This window comes from Aptenodytes patagonicus, chromosome 29, assembly GCF_965638725.1.
Source record: "Aptenodytes patagonicus chromosome 29, bAptPat1.pri.cur, whole genome shotgun sequence".
NCBI classification, from domain to species: Eukaryota; Metazoa; Chordata; class Aves; order Sphenisciformes; family Spheniscidae; genus Aptenodytes; species Aptenodytes patagonicus.
This window is the reverse complement of record NC_134977.1, coordinates 1,351,012-1,372,196: the sequence shown is the minus strand read 5'-3', so window position 1 is coordinate 1,372,196 and position 21,185 is coordinate 1,351,012. Positions and strand designations below refer to the sequence as shown.

The 21,185-nt window shown below is 55.7% G+C and overlaps 2 non-coding genes and 1 pseudogene across 2 annotated transcripts; all 3 read left to right on the top strand.

Annotated features, from left to right (window-relative positions):
• Positions 1 to 20,416, top strand: part of LOC143171647 (polyunsaturated fatty acid lipoxygenase ALOX15B-like) — a 51,169-nt pseudogene extending 30,753 nt beyond the window's left edge.
• On the top strand, positions 12,000 to 12,072 carry TRNAF-GAA (transfer RNA phenylalanine (anticodon GAA)). Its single transcript has one exon. It is a non-coding gene; the product is annotated as a tRNA-Phe (tRNA).
• TRNAA-CGC (transfer RNA alanine (anticodon CGC)) lies at positions 13,252 to 13,323 on the top strand. Its single transcript has one exon. It is a non-coding gene; the product is annotated as a tRNA-Ala (tRNA).
• Positions 20,417 to 21,185: the final 769 nt, after the last annotated feature.

The following is a 21,185-nucleotide window of genomic DNA, read 5'->3' as shown; positions in this document are numbered from 1 at the left end:
TGTTTGAATGTCCCGCCACCCATTGCTCTCAGCGTAGTCTTTAACAGACCATTGTATCCTTTGATTTTCCCAGAGGCTGGTGCATGACAGGGGATGTGATACACCCACTCAATGCCGTGCTCTTTGGCCCAGGTGTCTATGAGGTTGTTTCGGAAATGAGTCCCGTTGTCTGACTCAATTCTTTCTGGGGTGCCATGTCGCCATAGGACTTGCTTTTCAAGGCCCAGGATAGTGTTCCAGGGAGTGGCATGGGGCACGGGATATGTTTCCAGCCATCTGGTGGTTGCCTCCACCATTGTAAGCATGTGGCGCTTGCTTTGGCAGGTTTGTGGGAGAGTGATATAACCAATTTGCCAGGCGTTCCCATATTTTTATTTCAGCCATCGTCCTCCATAGCAGAGGGGCTTTAACTGCTTGGCTTGCTTGATCGCAGCACATGTTTCACATTCATGGATGACCTGCGCAATAATGTCCATGGTCAAGTCCACCCCTCGATCACGAGCTCATCTGCATGTTGCATCTCTTCCTTGATGACCTGAGGTGTCATGGGCCCACCAAGCTTTAAATAATTCACCCTTACGTTGCCAGTCCAGATCCACCTGAGCCACTTCAATCTTAGCAGCCTGATCCCCCTGCTGGTTGTTTTGATGTTCTTCAGTGGCCCGACTCTTGGGTACGTGAGCATCTACGTGACGGACTTTTACAACCAGGTTCTCCACCCAGGCACAATATCTTGCCACAATTCGGCAGCCCAGATGGGTTTGCCTCTGCGCTGCCAGTTGCTCCGCTGCCATTGCTGCAACCACCCCCACAGGGCATTTGCCACCATCCATGGGTCAATATAAAGTACTGGCCATTTTTCTCATTCAGCAATATCTAAAGCCAGCTGGATGGCTTTCACGTCTGCAAACTGACTCTATTCATCTTCTCCTTCAGCAGTTTCTGCGACTTGTCGTATAGGACTCCACACAGGAGCTCTCCACCTCCGATGTTTTGCTACAATACAACAGGATCCATCAGTGAGCAGGGCACATTGTTTCTCGTTTTCTGGTAGTTCATTATACATTGGGGCCTCCTCAGCACGCGTCACCTCCTCCTCTGGCGATATTCCAAAATCTTTGCCCTCTGGCCAATCCATGATCACTTCCAGGATTCCTGGGCGACTGGGGTTTCCTATTCGAGCCTGTTGTGTGATCAGTGCGACCCACTTACTCCACGTAGCATCAGCTGCATGATGGGTACAGGGGATCCTTCCTCTGAACATCCAGCCTTGCACCGGCAGTCGGGGTGCCAGGAGGAGCTGTGCTTCAGTGCCGATCACTTCTGAAGCAGCTCGAACCCCTTCATATGCTGCTAATATCTCTTTTTCAGTTGGAGTATAGCGGGCCTCGGATCCTCTGTATCCCCGGCTCCAAAACCCTAGGGGTCGACCTCGAGTCTCCCCCGGTGCTTTCTGCCAGAGGCTCCAGGTAGGGACATTCTCCCCAGCTGCGGTGTAGAGCACATTTTTTACATCTTGTCCTGCCCAGACTGGCCCAAGGGCTACTGCATGAACTATCTCCTGTTTAATGTGTTCAAAGGCTTGTCGTTGCTCAGGGCCCCATTTGAAATTGGTCTTCTTTCGGGTCACTTGATAGAGAGGGTTTACACTCAGACTGTAATTTGGAATATGCATTCTCCAAAAACCCACGACGCCTAAGAAAGCTTCTGTTTCCTTTTTGCTAGTTGGTGGAGACATGGCTGTTATTTTGTTGATCACATCCATTGGGATGTGACAATGTCCGTCTTGCCATTTTATTCCTAAAAACTGGATCTCCTGTGCAAGTCCCTTGACCTTACTTTGTTTTATGGCAAAACCGTCTTTCAGCAGGATTTGGACTATTTCCTTCCCTTTTTCAAAAACTTCTCCTGCTGTGTTGCCCCACATGATGATGTCATCAATGTATTGCAGGTGTTCCGGAGCCTCACCCTGTTCCAGTGCAGTCTGGATCAGTCCATGGCAAATGGTGGGGCTGTGTTTCCACCCCTGGGGCAGTCGGCTCCAGGTGTACTGGACCTCCCTCCAAGTGAAAGCAAACTGTGGCCTGCACTCTGCTGCCAAAGGGATTGAGGAAAACGCATTAGCGCTATCAGTTGTGGCATACCACTTGGCTGCCTTTGACTCCAGTTCGTATTGAAGTTCTAGCATGTCCGGCACAGCAGCACTCAGCAGCGGCTTGACTTCGCTCAGGCCACGATAGTCTACTGTTAGTCTCCACTCTCCATTAGACTTCCGCACTGGCCATATGGGACTGTTAAAGGGTGAGCGAGTCTTGCTGATCACACCTTGGCTCTCCAGTTGGCGAATCAGGTCATGGATGGGAATCGGGGAGTCTCGGTTGGTGCGATATTGCCGCCGGTGCACCGTGGTGGTAGTGATTGGCACCTGTTGGTCTTTTGACTTTCAGCAGCCCCACAACAGAAGGGTCCTCCGAGAGACCAGGCAAGGTAGACAGCTGTTTCATTTCTTCCATCTCCAAGGCAGCTATACCAAAAGCCCACCGGTACCCTTTTGGGTCCTTGAAATACCCTCTCCTGAGGTAGTCTATGCCAAGGATGCACGGAGCCTCTGGGCCAGTCACAATGGGGTGCTTCTGCCACTCATTCCCACTTAGAGTTCGGCTTCCAATACAGTGTTGGGATCTCCCCGTCACTCCAGAAATACAGATGGGTTCTGCCCCTTTATAGCTTGATGGCATTAGTGTACACTGTGCACCGGTGTCTACCAGAGCCTTATACTCCTGTGGGTCCGATGTGCCAGGCCACCGAAGCCACACAGTCCAGTAAACCCGGTTGTCCCTTTCCTCCACCTGACTGGAAGCAGGGCCCCTCTAATCCTCATCACAGTATTCGTTTCTCATTTCTTGTACATACGAATCGGAAATCCCTTCATTAAGATCAGGAGTAAGGTCGTCCCTTCTACCCTGTCTGGGGAACTGCCCGCTGGAAACTGGAGCAGCAATTTTCCTGGAAGAACCCCCTTTTGTGATTGTATTCCCTTGCAACTCACGTACCCGTGCCCCTAGGGCTGAGGTAGGTTTTCCATCCCACTTCCTCATGTCCTCTCCGTGGTCACGCAGGTAAAAACCATAGGGTGCCCCGTGGTGTGTACCCTTTATATCCTCTCTCTTGAGCAAAAGAACGCTGACTCCTAATAGCCGAGATACTGGTCCGTACAGGTGAGGAGTAGGACCTATCCTCTTCAAGTTGCTGGACCTCCCGGGACAGTTTCTCCACAGCTGAGGCGAGGGAGGAAGAGAGACTTTCTTCGTAGTGCCGGAGTTGGCCAGCCAATTCATCCACTGTTTGTCCCTCTCCGTCTTTCCAGGTCATCACTGCCAATGAGTTGGCATATGACGATGGTGCGCTTCTTATAAACTTCTGCCACATGGGTCGTGTGCACCTGACCTCATCTGGATCTTTGGATAGCTGTCCATTGTTCATGTCACCAGAAATCACCTCCAGCACAGCTAATTCCCTCAGGTACTGGATACCCTTCTCCATGGTGGCCCACTTGCCTGGGCGACATATAACATCATCTTTGAAGGGATACCTTTCCTTCATGCTTGACAAGAGTCGCTTCCAAAGGCTGAGGACTCGCGTCCCTTTTCCAATCGCTTTGTCAATGCCCCCTTCCCTCGAAAGGGATCCCAGCTGCTTGGCTTCATTACCCTCTAATTCCAGGCTACTGGCCCCATTATCCCAGCATCGGAGCAGCCAGGTGAAAATATGCTCACCTGGACGATGGCTGAAATCTTTTCTTATATGTCGCAGCTCACTCAGGGATAGGGATTGGGTGGTTACTGCCTTGTTCTTCCTCTTCTTCCTCCCCGAGCAGTAGCCGGCCCTCCTCCTCCTGTTCTTGTGATGGCCCTTCTCCAGGGTAGTCTGCCTCATCCACTTCTTCCTCTGGCTCCCTTTTAGAAGTTTCTTCTTCCTCCCTTACTAAACGGGCCAACTTCCGCTTCCAAGATTTCTTCTTGTGTACAGGGGCGACTGATACTGGCACAGGTTGGCTCTTTGGTTCAGCCGCAGGGCGTATCGCCAGGGTCGGAGTGGCCGCAGGGCCTGTTGCCGGGTTGGAGTGGCCACAGGGCCCATCGCTGGGGTCAGAGTGGCAGCAGGGCCTGTCGTTTTATTGTCAGATCCAGAGACTTTCTCTCCCCCTTGAGGGTACTGAAAAATGTTGAACAGGGCTCGGTAGGCACAGGCCAGGCCCCAGCACGTTGCAGTGATCTGTGTCTCTCTGGAGTTGCCAGGGTGACAGCATACTTCTTCCAACTATTCTACTAACTTTTCAGGATTCTGCACTTGCTCAGGGGTGAAGTTCCAAAACACTGGGGGTGCCCACTGGCCTAGGTACTTGCCCATCCTATCCCACACACCCTGCCACTCATAACTGTCCAGCCTTGGGGCAGATCTCTGGATGATATTCTTAAATTGCTTATTAAGTTTAGACAAAACCGAAACAATATTCCCAAGAAATACCAATAGAAGTATCTTAACTACCCAAGGATGTTCAAGATACTGAAAAGTTACTATAATGAAGGAGGAAACGTCATAGAAGAAGGTAGTGACACTGCCATTCTGTATTTCCTCCGTAAAAAAACTCTCAGAGGAAGGACTGTAATTGCTAATTGTCTCCATGAAGTGGTACACCAAGTATAGTAATGGCTTCAGCACGAAGCTCAAATACCAGATTAAGCTCAAGGTCAGTGTTTTAATAACAAACCTCCCAGGCAAAACATCACTAATCACCACAGACCACAGCAAACTGCAAAACCCAACACCAATCTCTAACACGTACAGCAAAAAAAAGAGCATGATGCAGATTAGACAAACCAATATCGAGAACAGATGAACCAACATTGTGACCTGCAACTGTTAACAGATATAAATTCCTTAATGCGCTCCAGTTAATCTGTTATTATGTCAAACCCTTCGAGCCCCACGTTGGGCGTCAAAAAGGACTGCGTGGTTTAACCTCAGTCGGCAACTGAGCACCACACAGCTGCTCGCTCACTCCCCCGCCCCCCCCCGCAGTGGGATGGGGGAGAGAATTGGAAGAGTAGAAGTGAGAAAACTCGTGGGTTGAGATAAAAACAGTTTAATAATTGAAATAGAATAATAATAATAATAATATACACAGCAAGTGATGCACAGCGCAATTGCTCACCACCCGCCGACCGATGCCCAGCCAGTCCCTGAGCAGCGGCCCCCCCGGGCAACTTTCCCCAGTTTATGTTCTGAGCATGACGTTACATGGTATGGAATAGCCCTTTGGCCAGTTTGGGTCAGCTGTCCTGGCTGTGCCCCCTCCCAGCTTCTTGTGCACCTCCAGCCTTCTCAGTCCGCAGAGCATGGGAAGCTGAAAAGTCCTTGACTAGTGTAAGCACTACTTAGCAACAACTGAAACATGGGTGTGTTATCAACATTGTTCTCATCCTAAATCCAAAACACAGCACTGTACCAGCTACTAGGATATCCCTGCCGAAACCAGGACACTTCCTCTATTTTGGGATGCATCACTGCTGAGCTTGGAGGAGGTGATCCTTGAACATTAACCAGCTTTCTGGTTTCCCTGCTCAGATTCAGGGCTGCCTGACAGGTGCCCCCAAACAGTCCTCATCTGATCCTTTGCCTTACCTCCTCTTTTTTCTTTCCCTCTTTTCCCCCTCTCAAGTTCTTCCCTTTGGTCTTCCTCAAATCCTCCCACACAAAGAGCCCACCTCTTTTCCCTCTACCCCCTGGCCCTGGCTTTGCTTGCCTTGTGCCCTCAGGTGTTTCTGGGGTGGCTGCCATGGGAATACCTACCGTGGTCAGCAAGTCCATTAAACTAGTACCTCCTTCTATTATCTGTCATATCCTGCAATTCCCTTTGCTGTCGTCTTCTTAGAGGCATCACTGGGCAGGGTGAGCCACCTACACACACGTATTAACAGTTGACACAATGAAGCTTCAGTCCGTGGGGAGCTTGAGAAACTCCGGGATTTGGCCAACAAAAACCTCACTAAGTTTTTGAAGGAGAAGTGCCCAGTCCTGCATCAGGGGCAGAATCACCCCATGCATCAGGGCAAGCTGGGACCTGACTGCCTGAGGAGTGACCCTGAGGAGAAGGCCATGGACGCTACGAGAGCTGCCACGGGAGCCAGTGCAGCATGCTCACCATGAATAAGACCAGCTGCATACAGGGCTGCATTAGGAGGAGTGTGGCCACCCGGGCAAGGGGAGTTACCTCCCTCCCTTGATTCAGCAGAGTTGTGATCAAATCTGGACTAGTGTGTCCTGGTGTGGGGCTCCTTTTTCTGGAAGAGTGGAGAGGAACTGGAGAGGGTCCAGAGGAGGTCTGCCAAGATGGGTTTCAAGGCCTGTATGCAGAGACTGTGTGACCTTGGCTCCTTTAGCCTCATGACGTGGGTGCTCAGGGCACTGTAGCAATAACGTGTGACTGCTTGAAGAGTGGTTTCAGAGATGATGGCGAGTTTCCCCATAGTGGAATAAAGCAGGACAAAGCTACAAAGTTCAGCTTGGGATGTCTATCCTGGACACGAGGAGAAAGAAACGTCACTCAAGGGGTAGTGCTGTGGTGCAAAAGACCACCCAGTGGGAGTCAGGTCGAGGAGGGAGAGGTTGAGGAGGAAGAAGTACATGGGGGTGTGGAGGCAGTGGTCGCAGGCTATGGCAGTGATGATGAGGCCGTTGCCCAGGAGGGCAGCCAGGTAGATGCCCAGGAAGAGCCAGAAGTGCAAGAACTGTAGCTCCTGGGTGTCTGCAAATGCCAGGAGGAGGAACTGGGTGATGGAGCTTTTGGACGTTTGGTGCCTCTGGGCATGGGGACCTGACCAAGGAGGAAAACACAATCGGTTAGGGGAGGCTTCTCTGAGCAAAGTCAAAGTCGTTTCCCATAGATACTCCCCCTGCTACACACACCCCGTTTTCTTTTTCCAGGAGACTTTCCTCATCTCTGTTCCCAGAGCCCTGGTTGATGCTGGCTGAGCGTGCCGTGAGGAGAAGGGCCTCTGCCCACCGAATGCTGAGGAGTCAGCCCTGCTCTGCAGCAGTGGGTTCATGGGAAACGTGGGGGCAGGGGCCTGTCCTGGTGTTTGACTTTGTCAGATGAAACTACTCCTAACGCAGAGGGCTAGTCAGCATCTGCACTCTCAGTGCTAAGGAATGGGGATGGCAAATGCAGTTTGAGAGGTTTGGGTTTTTTTACAGCTGCCCCCATCTCACCTGGGGAGTGTTCTTGGACATCAGAAACCCTCAGCATTTCTGCTCCACTCAGGGAGAGCAGAGTGAGTTCTGCAAAGCCAGAGGATTGCCTGTGGCTTAGAGCAGAGTGAGGGGAGCTGATCTGTCCCTCTGTCTTGTTCCCAGCTGCCCTGGAATTACACCACTCTCAGATGGAGGGTGATCACGCTCCCATGTTACCCTGAAAAGTCACCAGGCAATGCTGAGAGCAGACAGATCAACCACAGACCACTAAATATCTCACCCTTTTTCAAGGTCTTATCACCCCACTTCTAGCCACGGACACGCATGGCTCATCTCACCAACCCCACAGCATTTCCTTGGTCGTAGCATCTCTGTGCTTCTCTGTGGGACTTTCAGATAACACAAAGATGCTACGGGACAGGGTGGCAATTTGGAGGGCAACTCACAGCTTGGAAGGACACCTCAAGGAGATAGCCAAGTGTCCTAGCGATGGCATCTGACTAACAAAACACCAGCTCCTTCCCCAGCTCCACAGGCTGCATTCCCCACAGCCCCACAGGGGAAAGCTGGGACACTTCATTTCCATGGACACACCTGCATGGCAGGGCCCACAAGATCAGTGTGTGACTCTGCAGCTGAAACTCCCGTCCCCAGAGAGCCTGACAGCAAGAACAAGACAACAGTAACAATATCACAGATAGGTGGAGAAACAAGGAAAAATACACTGAGGTTCTGGCTGAGAGAGGCAAGCGGAGAGGCAGCTGTGCACTCAGGAAAGTGTTACCTTTACCCAGCTGTGCCACCTCCCAGACATTGCTGGGCAGTTGCTCTCAGCCCCTGTGCGCTGCAGATGGAAATGGGCATGTGGCTGGAGAGCTGCACCACAGCTCTGCTGGAGTGCTGGCTGCACAGGAGGTGGTTTGTGCCTTGGACCCCACGGCCCTGAGGGCAGAGGCTTTGCTGGGTGGGACGGGAGTCAAGGGGGCTTTCTCAGAGGAAGGGACCTGCATTGGAGGGGATCATAAGGAGTTTTTGGCATTCTCCCTCCCACAACATCTCTGCTTTTAGTTTCCTCTCATTCCCTAACATTATCCCTGCTGCCTGGAGATTTTCCTCCTAGGAGGTGTTTCCCTGTCCCATGTCTTTTTCCCATCATCACTCACAGAGCCCATCCCAACCTCTGTGCACTCACCTTGGCCCTACAGAAACATGTCTGTTGTCAGGGCACTGGCTGGGTGCATGTTCTTGTATGCAGGTGGAAAAGGGCAGGTCAGAACAGCCCTGATGAATCCAGCAAAGGTGATGCTGGTGCTGTCCCTAGGAAGAGACGTGGCTGAAGGCACTTGAGGAGGCTCCTGGCAGACCTACTGACCACTCAAAGTTACAGTTCAGGAGTCTCAGTGACTTGTTCAAACTTGAGAGCTCCTTTTCCATTTCTCCCCTCCCATCGCCCAAGAGTAGGAAATTGAAAAGTCAGACTCGGGAAATCACCTTATCTTTATATTAATCCTTGCCTTGATCTTCCCCTTGAAGCACCGTCCTTAAAGATGTCCTGGGGTGATCTGGAGCTGTGAATAGCTCTGACCCACGTGGCACCCTCTCAACAGCAAAGACTCTGCCCTTCTGGGGATCGCTCCTTCCACCCAGAGCCTCTCCCCGCAGCGCTGTGGCGAGCTCCCCGGGCAGTCTGAGTGCTGACCCTAGCAGGCAGCCTGCCCTGACACACAGCCCCCTGGGGCTCAGGAAACCTGTTCGGAATGACAGCCCTGGGCACCCCTGAGGGTACACGCAGCTTCACACCCCTGCAGCCACCCACAGTGACACCAGATGTTTAGGGCACCTGAATGTGCCTTGTTAAATATCTCCCTGAGTTGATCAAACCGAGGAGCGCCCCAGAAGGAGACCCAGGTCTCTCTCTCTCCAATGTACTCACCAAAGCTCCAATCACTCTAAGACACATCCACATCCCTGCACTGAAGACTTTTATTTCAGGCCTCTCATTTTAATGCCATTTAAAAAAAAAAAAAAAAAAAGCCTCGAGTGCCATGCCAGGTGCCCGGGTGCCAAACACAACCCACTCAGTAAGCAAACACAGCACCGAACCTCCAGGAAAGCCATGCCCTGCTAGAGCTGGTGTGGGGCGGACACCCCAGGGCCTCTCAAGGGGGTCCAGTGACCGTGTGCCACTACCTGAATGACAACACCATGGCATTGATGCAAGGTCCATGCCATCAACACCTGGGGTGATGCAGGGCTGGGAGGCAGATCACACCAGGGTGCCCTGCCCTGTACCTGTTTTTTCAGCCCTTGACTATTCTCCTCTCTCTGAACCTCTACTCACCTGCCTGATGCTAAAAGAGGGAAGTTGATAAAAATAGAATCACAGAATCATAGACTCATAGACTCATAGAATGGGATGGTTTGAAAGGAACCTTTAAAGATCATACAGTCCAAAGCCCCTGCCGTGGGCAGGGACATCTTTCACTAGTCCAGGTTGCTCAAAGCCCCGTCCAAACTGACCCTGAACACTTCCAGGGATGGGGCATCCACAACTTCTCTGGGAAACCTGTTCCACTGTCTCACCACCCTCAACATGAAAAATTTCTTTTTATGTCCAATGTAAATCTACCCTCTTTTATTTTAAAACCGCTACCCCGTGCCCTATCACTACAGGCCCTGGTAAAAAGTCTCTCTCCATCTTCTCACAAGCCTCCTTTATATATTTTATGGCTGCAACAGGGTCTGTCGTGGATCCTGGTTTAGAAGCCTGCTGACTACACCAATTGGTCACGAATGGGTGATTTAGGTCAATTAAAGAACCACCACCAGAGGTATCAGCAAAAGCGGTTTTATTGCAACTTAACAAGTTCAATGGCAAGGTTCACTCTATTACTTACTGCACAAAGGATATAACAATGATTCAAAGCTACCAATGCAAAATCAAAGTTAGCAATACAAAATCTTAGTGCACTATCATACAAGGTTATGCACGATATTGGTCACTTACCAAAGATCTGCAGCTGGTAAGAGGTCTCTCAACCTTGAGGATTAACCCTGAGAGGTGTCCCAGCTCCAGGGGAGATCACCATCGCGCAGCCAGCTGCTTAGCAGGGAGAACTCAAAGAAGGCTCACTTAGGCCGTCACATTTATGGAATAAAGTGCTTGGCTCGTAGCCAATTTACATGCAATGGAAAAGGTAGGCATGAGACTCCTTGTACCCACAACTTTCTCTGTTCCTTGATAAATGAGTCTTGGAGGAACCACCTGCTATTCATGTGTTAATCGCATGGTCGCTGTTCCAGTTTCCAAACCCATGTGCATCAATGCTCACCATGTCACTCTGTTCCTGTGTGGGTTTCCAGAGAACAGATCGGAACTAGAGGGGTTCTTGGCCCGGTTTCACCTAGGCCTTTACCTTCTTTGGAGCCTGAATCAAACTAGCACTAGTTTAGTCATGGCGTCGAGTGCATCTGTCACAGGGACTCAGCTCCCTCCCATGCCTGCCACAAACCCACAGCTGGTGGGATTCCTCTTGCCTCAGTTCAGGTGTGCACACAATACAGTCCTCTGAAGACTGGAAGAAATCAAATGTCACTCCAATGTTGTAGCTATTGCTGAACCGTGCTTGCACAGCCTCAGGGCCTTCTCTGTTCTCTCTCTTCCTCCCCAGCGAGTAAATTGTATTTGTGGATGAGGGAAGAGCAGGGGACGTCATTTAGCAAGGCAAAGATTTACGCTGTGTATTGGTGTCCATGTCCAGGTTTTGGCAGCAGGGGGGGCTGCAGGGGTGGCCTCTGTGAGAAGAGGCCAGGGGCTGCCTCCATACCAGACAGAGCTGGTTCCAGCCGGCTCCAAAATGCACCCACCGCTGGCCAAAAACTGAAGCCATCAACAAAGCTGGTGGAACCTCTGTGAAAGCATATTTAAGAAAGGCCACAACTGCCAGAGTGGGAGAGGAACGAGGGGAAAAAAGTGTGAGAAACAGCCCTGCAAGCACCAAGGTTGGTGAAGAAGGAGGGAGAGGAGGTACTCCAGGTGCCAGAGCAGATGGTCCCCTGCATCCCGTGGAGGAGACCACAGTGGAGAAGGTATTTCCCTGCAGCCCATGGAGAAGACCACAGTGGAGAAGGTAAGCCCTGCAGTCTGTGGAGGACCCAACACCGGAGTCGTCGGATATTTCCTGAAAGAATGGCTGCTTGAGGATAGTCCCTGCTGGAGCAGGTTTATATCGAAGGACTGTAGCCCGTAGGAGGGATCCCATGGAAAAGTGTTAGAAGGAAGGAGCAGCAGAGAGGGACTGTTACGGGCTGACCACAACCCCCATTCCCCATCCCCCTGCGCTGCTCAGGGGGAGGAGGCGGAAGAGTTGAGAACAAAGGAGTGAAGTTCAGCCAAGGAGAAAAGGGTGGGGGCAGGCCTTCCATGGGGAAGGAGATAAGGTCTTCCACCGGCCCCATGCTTCTTCCACCCTCTGCCTCTGTAGTTGCGCATGTCTGGCCTGTCCACTTGCCTTCGCCACTGTCATGTTTGTACAAGGCCCACACACATCTTGGCCCACACAGTGTAAGCTAGCATCTACCCAAACCTGGAGCCCACCTGGCTTTGGAGGCAGGGAGGGGCCGGGTCCCCTCTGCCTGGGGCTAGGCACAGCTTTTCTCTGGGAACCTGCCTGAGGAGCACTCCTTGTGTGTGTCAGCCTGTGGCCTGGCATGGGTGGCACAGGGACAAGGGCTGCTGGGGCAGGGCTGAAGTAGCTCAGCTGGGAGAGCGTTAGACTGAAGATCTAAAGGTCCCTGGTTCAACCCCGGGCTTCAGCAATGATTTTCTCCCTTAGATTATTGCAGAGCCCGTCTGCCGCCTTCCAGCCTGCCCCAGCCCTGCTTGTTCCTTCACCTCTTGCCAGAGTACGGTCCCTGCTCTGTAGCTGCAGATCTGCAGCTTAGAAGGAGCCTTCCTCCAGCACCACAAGTCCCCAGCCTCCCCCTGGGCAGGCCTCTCCATTCAGTGCTCTTTTGGGGTGGTCCCCAGCTGCCCCTCCTTCCCTGCTCCACAGGGGTTGGGATCTCTCCTCTGCAGGACCTCTGCAAAGATCCTGTCTGTCTCCTCTTTGTCATTCTCAGTGGTGCACAGGCTGCTCCCCACCTCACACACCTCCTTCACCTGGTCCTCAGTTCCCAGACCAGAGGCCACCATCGCCCCAGTCCCAGGGAGAGGCACTCCCTGGAGCTGAGGCCTGAACAGCAGCATCCTTCCTCTGGAGGTCTGTCACAGCAAGACCTCTGATGTGCCCAGGACAGTTGACAAAGCTGTGCTGAGGATCGTCCACTGTAGTGCATGGGCGTCAGTGTTGTTTAGTCACACACTGTCCTGAGCAGAGTTTCTTGGCCACCTCTGCCCCCCTGCTGCAATGACTGATGAAACGCATATGTGCTCCTCTCTGGGCATCAGCCCCATGGAGATGGAAGCCTGCCCTTCACCCCACCTCCAGGGATGCTGGTGGGAAGAGGGGTGCAGGGGGAGGCCCGGTACCTGGATGAGGACGTGTGAAATTTCATGTCCCCCCACCACACACCCTGGGGTGCCATCAGAGCCTGGGGGCACCTCACCCCAGGGGGGCATTTCCCTAACCCTGTTGCTCTGCTCCTGCTGTGGAGTCGGGGATGGATGTGGCACAGAGGGGTGAGTGTTGCCCTGGGTGGCAGAGGAGGCTCAGGGGCTTTCTCCTCTCCATCAACCCCAGAGTGGGTCAGAGCATGGGAGAAGTGCTGCAGCAAGAGCCTCCTCCTGCCCCATTGCCCTGCAGAGACGTTGAAGGGGCAGTGCTCTGCAGTGCAGCCCTGTGCCAGGATCAGGCCCCAGTGGCGAGGTAGGACTGTCTTCCCCCATCTTAGGAGGATTCAAGTGCTATTTTCTGCAGAGCACCCAGGGGACAACAGGCTGTGCTTGTCATAGACATGTCACTGGAGGAGAGTGTCTCTCCTGCTGGCAGGCGCCAAGGGGATGTAGCTCAGTGGCAGAGTGCCTGCTTCGCATGTGGGAGGTCCTGGGTTCAATCCCCAGCATCTCCAAGGGTGTTTTTTCCCTGATTGCCCAGCCTCAGGCGGGTACAGGCTGGAGCTGGAGCATTGGTCCTGTCCTCTCCAGGCACTGTGGGCCTGCCCTGCCCTCCCAGGGCCTGGCTGTGGGGTGAGGAGGGCTGTGCTGTGCCTCTTTTGAGCCCCCTCTCAGAAGAGAGGCAGGCAGCTGTGCTGGGCCTGAGCTCAGGTCACTGCCCTGCACCACAGACCCACCCCACCCACTGCCTGGGGACAATGCTTGGCAGCAGAGTGCCTGCCTAGGGAGAGGTATCAGGGAGGGGATAGACATCAGCAGCACACTATGAATCCTTTCTGGCTGCACTGAGAGATGTGGTGTGAGGGTGCTGGTCCAGCCCAGGTGCTCTTTGGGACCAGGGCCACGCTGCCCTGGTGGCTTTCCAGGGGTCAGGGTCTGAGATTGTCCTGTCTCCAGGTGGAGATCCCATACCAGGTGGGAAGCACCCAGCTGTACCAGCAGGTAGGGGTGTCTGAGCTGGAAGAGCCTGGACAGGCCTGGGGGACTCCCAGGAGGAATGACATTTCGTAAGAAAGGACCTGTCTCCAGGTCCTTTTCCCTCTGCCATCACCACTGGCTTGAGCAGAGCCTCGGCTCAGGGAACCTGGAGCCGCTGAGGTCAGGCACAGCACAGCCCTGCAGAGGTGGGACTGGTGGGGCCGGCACCCACCTCTTGTTCCTGGGGGGGTTGGTGGCTCTGTCCGTCCCAGGCAGGCCCTTCTCCAGGCCAGGGGCTGGATGGCAGCTATGGATTCCAGGCCACGTCTCACAGGGATCCTTTCTCCCTCCCCCTGGCCTCTCCCTCATCTGCCTCCCACAACGCTGAGGGAAAGGTCCCCCCACCAGCCACTGCTCCCATCCCCCCTGCACCTGCACACAGGTACTGCCCCGACACAAACCGACACTGACACCCCTGGCGAGGCAGCAGGAAGGCAGGGGTGGAGACAGGAGCGCAGCAGGAGGACGGGGTCCCAGGGCTGCCATGGGGCCTTAATGCCCCTGCCCAGGAAGGAAGGCAGCTCTGGGGCTGTGACAGAAGTGCTCGGGGTCTGCGAGGGCCCAAGGCAGCAGGAACAGCCCATGGAGACTGGAGTCCTGGCAGAGCCATTGAAGGGGCAATCCCAGGCCCGTGTTCCCCAGCAAGTGGCTCTGTACCCTGTGCCAAGGCAGTGGGGAGCATGGTTGCCTCCTAACCACTGTAGGAGGTGATCCATGGGCCGTGATCCCCCCCTGGGACGGGCTGGGGTGTTCAAGGCACCACGGCCACCTTAGGGCTCAGTTCTGTGGGGCCACAACCCAGGCCTCATCCCAACATGGCAGCTCTGTCGTGGGATCAGCATGGTCCTGGGGGAAAGAGCAACTGGGGAACCCCGAGGTGAGGAGATGGGCGTTCCTGCTGGGGTGCATCACAGGACCTTGCAGAGAGCCATTTCTGTTGGAAACTTTTGCTGGCAGGATGGAATGTCTCTGTCAGCAGGAATATTCCCCAGGGACCGTGGGCTCTTGCAGTCCAAGAGCCTGACCCTGAGCCCGCTGTCTCCAAGACGCACCCGTTCCCCTCCACCACGTCTTTGTGCTCTGCTCCCCCCGATCAGCCTCAGGGAGATGCCTGTGACCTGGGCAGGCAAGCACCAGCTCTGGCTCAAACCCCCAAAGGCTTTTATTAAGAACAAATATGGAGGCACAGCGTAAAAACAGGGTAATAGAAATAGAGGACATGCCCAGCTGTTTCTGCTGCCCGTAGGAAAAGGGAGACGGTTCCCTGGTGCTCGCGGTTCTCCCAGCTGCACAGTCCTCTCCTCCCTCCCGGCTGCACCCGGCTGCACCCAGCTGCACGGCAGGGACGGGCTCTCCTGCTCTGGGCATCAGGGACTGTTGTGCACTGTCTGCTGGTATTGCAACCTTTGTGTCCTCAGGGCAATGCGCCAGAGACACCTCTTCAGCATCGTCATAGCCCATGCTCTCTGGGGACAGGGACCAGGCATCTCCCTCAGCTCCAGGGGCCCCAGCACTTCTCTGGGAGCGCAGGTTTGCCCCTGCAAGCAGCAAGGCAGGCCATTGCACGTTCACCCCATGGGGTGCCCCTCCTGGTCTGTAGATCTCCAGCCTCCCGTCTCCTCAGTCCTGAGATGTTCAGCTCCCTCTCCCACCCCCTGGTCCTTCAATGGAAAAATTCCTGGGTCAGGTTCCCCCATCCCAGGAGGCTGGGCTCTCAGTATGACAGCAATTCATCCGGCACCACGGATGGCACCCCAGGAACCGGCAGCGCTATCTTTCCCTCTCACCTCCAGGAGCATCCCTGGGCCCTGCTCCCTCCTCTGGCACCCTGGGTGTTTCCCAGTCTCTCTCCCAGGGGAAGGATCCTCCCCAGGGTCAGAAACCTCCCTGGCATCATCATAGCCATCTGCTGGATCACGTCCGGGCAGGACAGGGACGTCTGAAAGGAGAGGGGAGCTGGTGAGAGTGAGAAGATACATCCCGCAGAGCAGAGGATGGGAGGATGCGCAGGGACATGGGGCTCAGACACTGGTGTTGGCAGCACCACAGGAGACACCCAGTGTGCTCCCCAGCTCTGACGGTGACACTCAGTGACACCGCTGTCCATCACATGTCTGCAGGGACAGGACATCAACCCCTTCCTGCCCCTGTTACCTGGTGCTGAACGTGGACCATCCTCCTCCTCGCTGTCCCTGGGGTAGGGCTGCAGCTTGGTCAGGGACCCCTCTGAATCGGAGCCTGGAGAGAGGCACAGTGGGTGTTATGGGAGTGCTGAGTCGGCCTGTGGTCAGTGCTGCTGGGGACGGGGGACCCACGGAGCCAGGGCTGAGTGGGGAGGAGGGCTCAGGACTCACCCTGCTCCCCTGGGATCAACCCTGTCTCAAAGGGCCTCCCAGAGATGCCTGGGGACAGCCCCTTCCCTCACCCCTCAGGTGTCACATAGGGGTGCAGGGACAGGCAGAGAGGGGCTGTCCCCGGCTGGGACAGGCAGAGCTGGTGAGGAGGAAGCTTCTCTCCCAGGCCCAGGACCTGGCTGCTCTCCCCACGGACCCCACAGTCCCAGCACTGCAGGGAGCAGGGGCCAGGGGGCCGCAGTGGGTCAGTCCTAGGTGGAGACCAGGGGTAATAGTCCTGCACATGTGCCCCCCCATGAGGGACCCACACCCACCTGTGCCGCTGAACCTTGCCTGCTTCTCCCACACTGGGCTGTAACAGATCTCCTCGTACACGGCCTCAGGGAAGGGCTCCCAAGCTCTCTTGGAGCCTGAGGACAGAGGCAGGGTTGGCCCAGGAATTACAGAATCATAAAATAGTTTGGTTGGAAGGGACCTTTAAAGGTCATCTAGTCCAACCCTCCCTGCAATGAGCAGGGATATCTTCAACTTGATCAGGTTGCTCAGAGCCCCGTTCAACCTGACCTTGAACACTTCCAATGACGAGGCATCGAAAACTTCTCTGGGCAACTTGTTCCAGTGTTTCACCACCCTCAGCGTAAAAAATTTCTTCCTTATATCTAGTCTAAATCTACCCTCTTCTAGTTTAAAACCATTACCCCTTGTCCTATCACAACAGGCCCTGCTAAAAAGTTTGTCCCCATTTTTCTTATATGTCCCCTTTAAGTACTGAAAGGCTGCTATAAGGTCTCCCCAGAGCCTTCTCTTCTCCAGGCTGAACAACCCCAACTCTCTCAGCCTTTCTTCATAGGAGAGCTGTTCCATCTCTGATCATTTTTGTGGCTCTCCTCTGGACCTGCTCCAACAGGTCCGTGTCTTTCTTATGCTGAAGGCTCCAGTACTCCAGGTGGGGTCTCACCAGAGCAGAGCAGAGGGGCAAAATCACCTCCCTCAACCTGCTGGCCACACTTCTTTTGATGCAGCCCAGGATACGGTTGGCCTTCGGGGCTGCGAGCACACATTGCCGGCTCATGCCAGTGCTGAGCTTGGAGCAGATCACACCTTTCCTCTCCCCCTGGAGCTTCCCCCTCTCTGCCCCACAGATCAATAGCATGGCCCATGCCTTGCCATGGGGAGGTCAGGGTTGGGCAGAGGAACAGCCTGGGGGTCTGAAACCACGAGTATGGACCCTGCTGCCCCACGCTCTTCCTGGCATCTCCCCTGACCCAGAGCCCACTCCAGCGCTGCCCAGAGTGCTGCCAGTGGCAGGTCCTCAGCCGTCTCCCCTCTGCTCCCATCTGTCCCAGCCCAGCTCTGCTATTTCTCTCCTTGCCCCATCCCTAACTCCTCCCTGTGTCTGGACTCTACCCCTTGTTGCTGGTGGCCCATGGTCAGGCAATCAATGGGGCAGCACATGGGAATGCAGGCAGCACACACTCTTGTCCCCCCAGCTCTGCCTGTACCACTCACTGACACCCCACAGCACCCCTGGCCTTGCCAGGAGGCATCTTCCCCTGGGACCATGGGGGACAGACCCACCTCTGCGCCCAGCCCTGGCGCTTCGCACTTGCCCGGCCAGGAGGGCCAGGAGCAGGCAGAGAAGGGCTCCCAGGATGATGCAGATGATGACGGGCAATGAGACCTTTTCACTGCTGGTCGGACGGCCCCGAGTGGGATCTGCATGGGCAGGAACACAGAAAGGGCAGCACCAGACCTGGGAGAGGTGTGGGGCCAGGACACCCCAGTCCTGACCCCCATTACACCGGGGGTAAGGGGCCCCAGGGGGTGAGTGATGGGGAAGCTCCCACCCTACTGCGTAAAAGACACCCTCCCCAACGCCCCCCAGCGCTACCCCGGTGCCTCCTCCTGGGAGTTTCACACCCTGACAAGGATCCCCTTCCCTCCAGCTGTGGGTCACAGCCTGGCCTCAAGAAGACCCAGTGCTGGCAGGGAGGACAGGTTACCTGCTCAGGAGGTTGGTGCTGCCATTCTGAGTGCAGCTGCAGAGGAGGAGGAGAGCTGGGCTGAGAGGGTGGGTGTGCAGGTACCAGGGAGCCTCCTCTCTGACACGCCGTGCGTGTGTGTTTGTGCATATATCCCTGACCTATCCCACCCAAATTGCCCCTCCTGCAGGGCTGCTCAGGGTGGCCGGAACAGAGCCCGGAGTCCTGCTCTGGGTATTTCACAGGATGGCGCAGGTAGCCTGGGAGACGCCCCTGGGATCTGCAGGGCCCTGCTGGGCAGAAGACAGAGGACATCCAGCCCCACAGAAGCAGCTGCCCACTTGGGAACAGGCTCCCATGTTCTGCAGGGACAGCCTTGCTCTCAGGAGCTCTGGAACCATGATGGGACCCAGCAAGGAAAAACGCCTTCCCTGGCTCCTTGCCAATACCCCCGTGAGGAGTCCCAGCCCTGCGCTCACCTGAGCAGTTCACGGAAGCATCCTCCTTATGCCGGCAGGCACCACTGTCCCTAGGCCGAGCCCAGCAGTCCTGCAGAGATGGCTCTGTCCCCCGGCACTCCACCTGCTCCAGCCAGATGGGGCCCATCCCCTCTCCAAACGCAGCCTTGTCCAGGGCAGACACTGCAGGGCCACAGCCCAGCTGCCCGCATGCCACCTCAGCATCCTGCATGTCCCAGGAGTCGTCGCACACCGTCCCCCAGGAGCCACGGTGCCAGACCTCCACTCTGCCCAAGCACCCATTCTCGCCTCCCACGGCACGAATCTTCTCCCTGTCTGGAGAAGGCAGAGACCTTCCAGGGCACCGGGACAGCAGGCAGAGCCCTGCCAGGTGAGAGGGGCATGCAGAGGAGCAGCTACCTGTGCAGCTTGTGGAGTTTGGGCACACAGTCCCCAGGGCCGGGGGCGTTTCTGACCGTCTCCCTGCAGAAGGAAAAGCTGGGGTGAAGGGGCTGCTGCAGGGGAGTTGTGCAGCTGAGAGTAGCATGGAGCTCTGCTCACACCTCCCCGTGCTGCCTCGCTCATGGCAGCAGCTGAACCCTGGTCATTCAGGGGACACACACAGCAATGTGGGGGACCCTGACTGCTCAGCCCCAAAGGGACCCTGGTTCACAGAAAAGCAGGAGGGTGTCCATGGAGGAGACACTCCTCAGAGCCCTGGCTGGTGTCTCCTGAGACCTTGCCTGGAGACACCTCTGCCTCCCCCGGGCACTGCTGGGAGCCCTGCTGGCAACTGCTGGTGAATGTGTGGGGCTCTGAGAGCTGAAGTCCCATTTGTGCCACCAGAAGCAGCAGGGTCTGGCACGTAAGGTAAAAGCCCCTGTGGGCCTTGTCTCTGTACTTGACTGTGCCCAGCAGGGAGCAGGAGCTGGGGGGATGCTGGTGCCCGGGTAGCTCAGAATTACCATTGCAGGTGATGTGGGTCTCATCTTGCAGGTCATCGCACGACTGTGGGTCCCAGGGAGTGGAGGGACACTGCCAGAAGGAGCTGTGGCCCACACTCCACACGATCCAGCCAGGCACGGCCAGACACCCTACCATAGGGCAGGCGTGTTTCCAGGAACCTTCCATCCCCACAGCCCAGCTCCTTGCATGCCAGCGACACTGTTTTGGGAGTCATTGAGTTGGAGGAAATGCTCCCCCGTGTGCCATTGTAGAAAACCTGCAGGTGCCCAGAGCAGCCATCAGTGTTCTCCAGCCTCAGGGCCATGAAATCTGGGAGGAAAGACCCCAAAGGGGAACAAGCTGGTCTGGGGCTATGGGAGCACAGAAGCCTGTTCAGCCCCCAGGCCCTCAAGCCAGGCAGAGGCAGGGCCAGCAAGTCACCCTTTTGCCAGGGGGCATAGAAGAGTCCCTGACAGACAGACACCCATGCCCTCCCCACTAACCCTTGGGGACAGCTCAGCTTACAAGGGACCTGCAGTTGGAGTGAGGGGGTTTGTGCATGCGTGTCCCCAGGACAGGCTCAGGCAGCAGCTCAGAGGCAGCCAGGGACAGCCTCGGCTGTTGCCACCTGTCCCCTCGTCCCAGCCTCCCTGGGCACTGGGCTCCCACAACAGCTCCCGGCACGGGCCTGAGCAGATGACTCCTGCATCCTCTTTATGCCTGTAGTCGCGCTGCCCCCAGGACCCTGCTGGGCAGCCCGAGAGAGCAACTTCGGCCCCGGAGCAGTTCACGCTGTCCAGCCAGATCTGCCCAGAGCCTTCTCCTAACTGAGCGGAGCCAAACGCCTCCACCGCCCCTTTGCAGCCCAGCTGGTGGCAAATGACGGCGGCATCCGACAGGTCCCAGCCATCATCGCAGATGGTCCCCCAGCTGCCCTGGTAGTAGATCTCCACTCTCCCAGCGCAGTGCCCAGGCCCGTTCACCAGCTGGACCTGCCGGCTCCCTGCAGTGGGAAGAAACCCCAGCTGCCATCAGGGGCGGGTGCCCACCCAGCCCAGAGCCTGGAGGGCCCGTGCAGTGCCACTCACCCCAGCAAACGACCCCCACATCCTCTGCAATCCCTGCCACTGGTGCACTCTGAGGCAGGGAGGTGTTGCAGAGGGTCGGGTTGGCCTCATGCCCTGCGCACCAGATCCCTCGCAGCGCCATGGGACCCATCCCTCTCTGAGGCTTCAAGGGGTTGTAGGCTATCTCTGCCTCTCCGCACCGCAGCTGCCGGCACACCACACTGGCCTCCTGCACATCCCACTGGTCATCCAGGACCCTGCCCCACATCCCGCGCTGGAAGATCTCCACTTGCCCATCGCACCGGCTCCCTCCACCAACCAGCCACAGGATGCGGCGCCAGCTGGGCCTGGGGAGAGCAGCCATGCCCCAGCCCTTGGCAGCACCAGAGAGCCCAGAAACCTGCAGCACCTCTCTAAGCTCTAGAATCCTTGCAACACCCTGGAGCTCACCCACCTGCCTCCAGCCCTCTGTGCTGAGCTTCAGGAGCGGGTTTTTACAGCATTTTCTTCCCAGTCCTTCAGCGTTCCTCAGC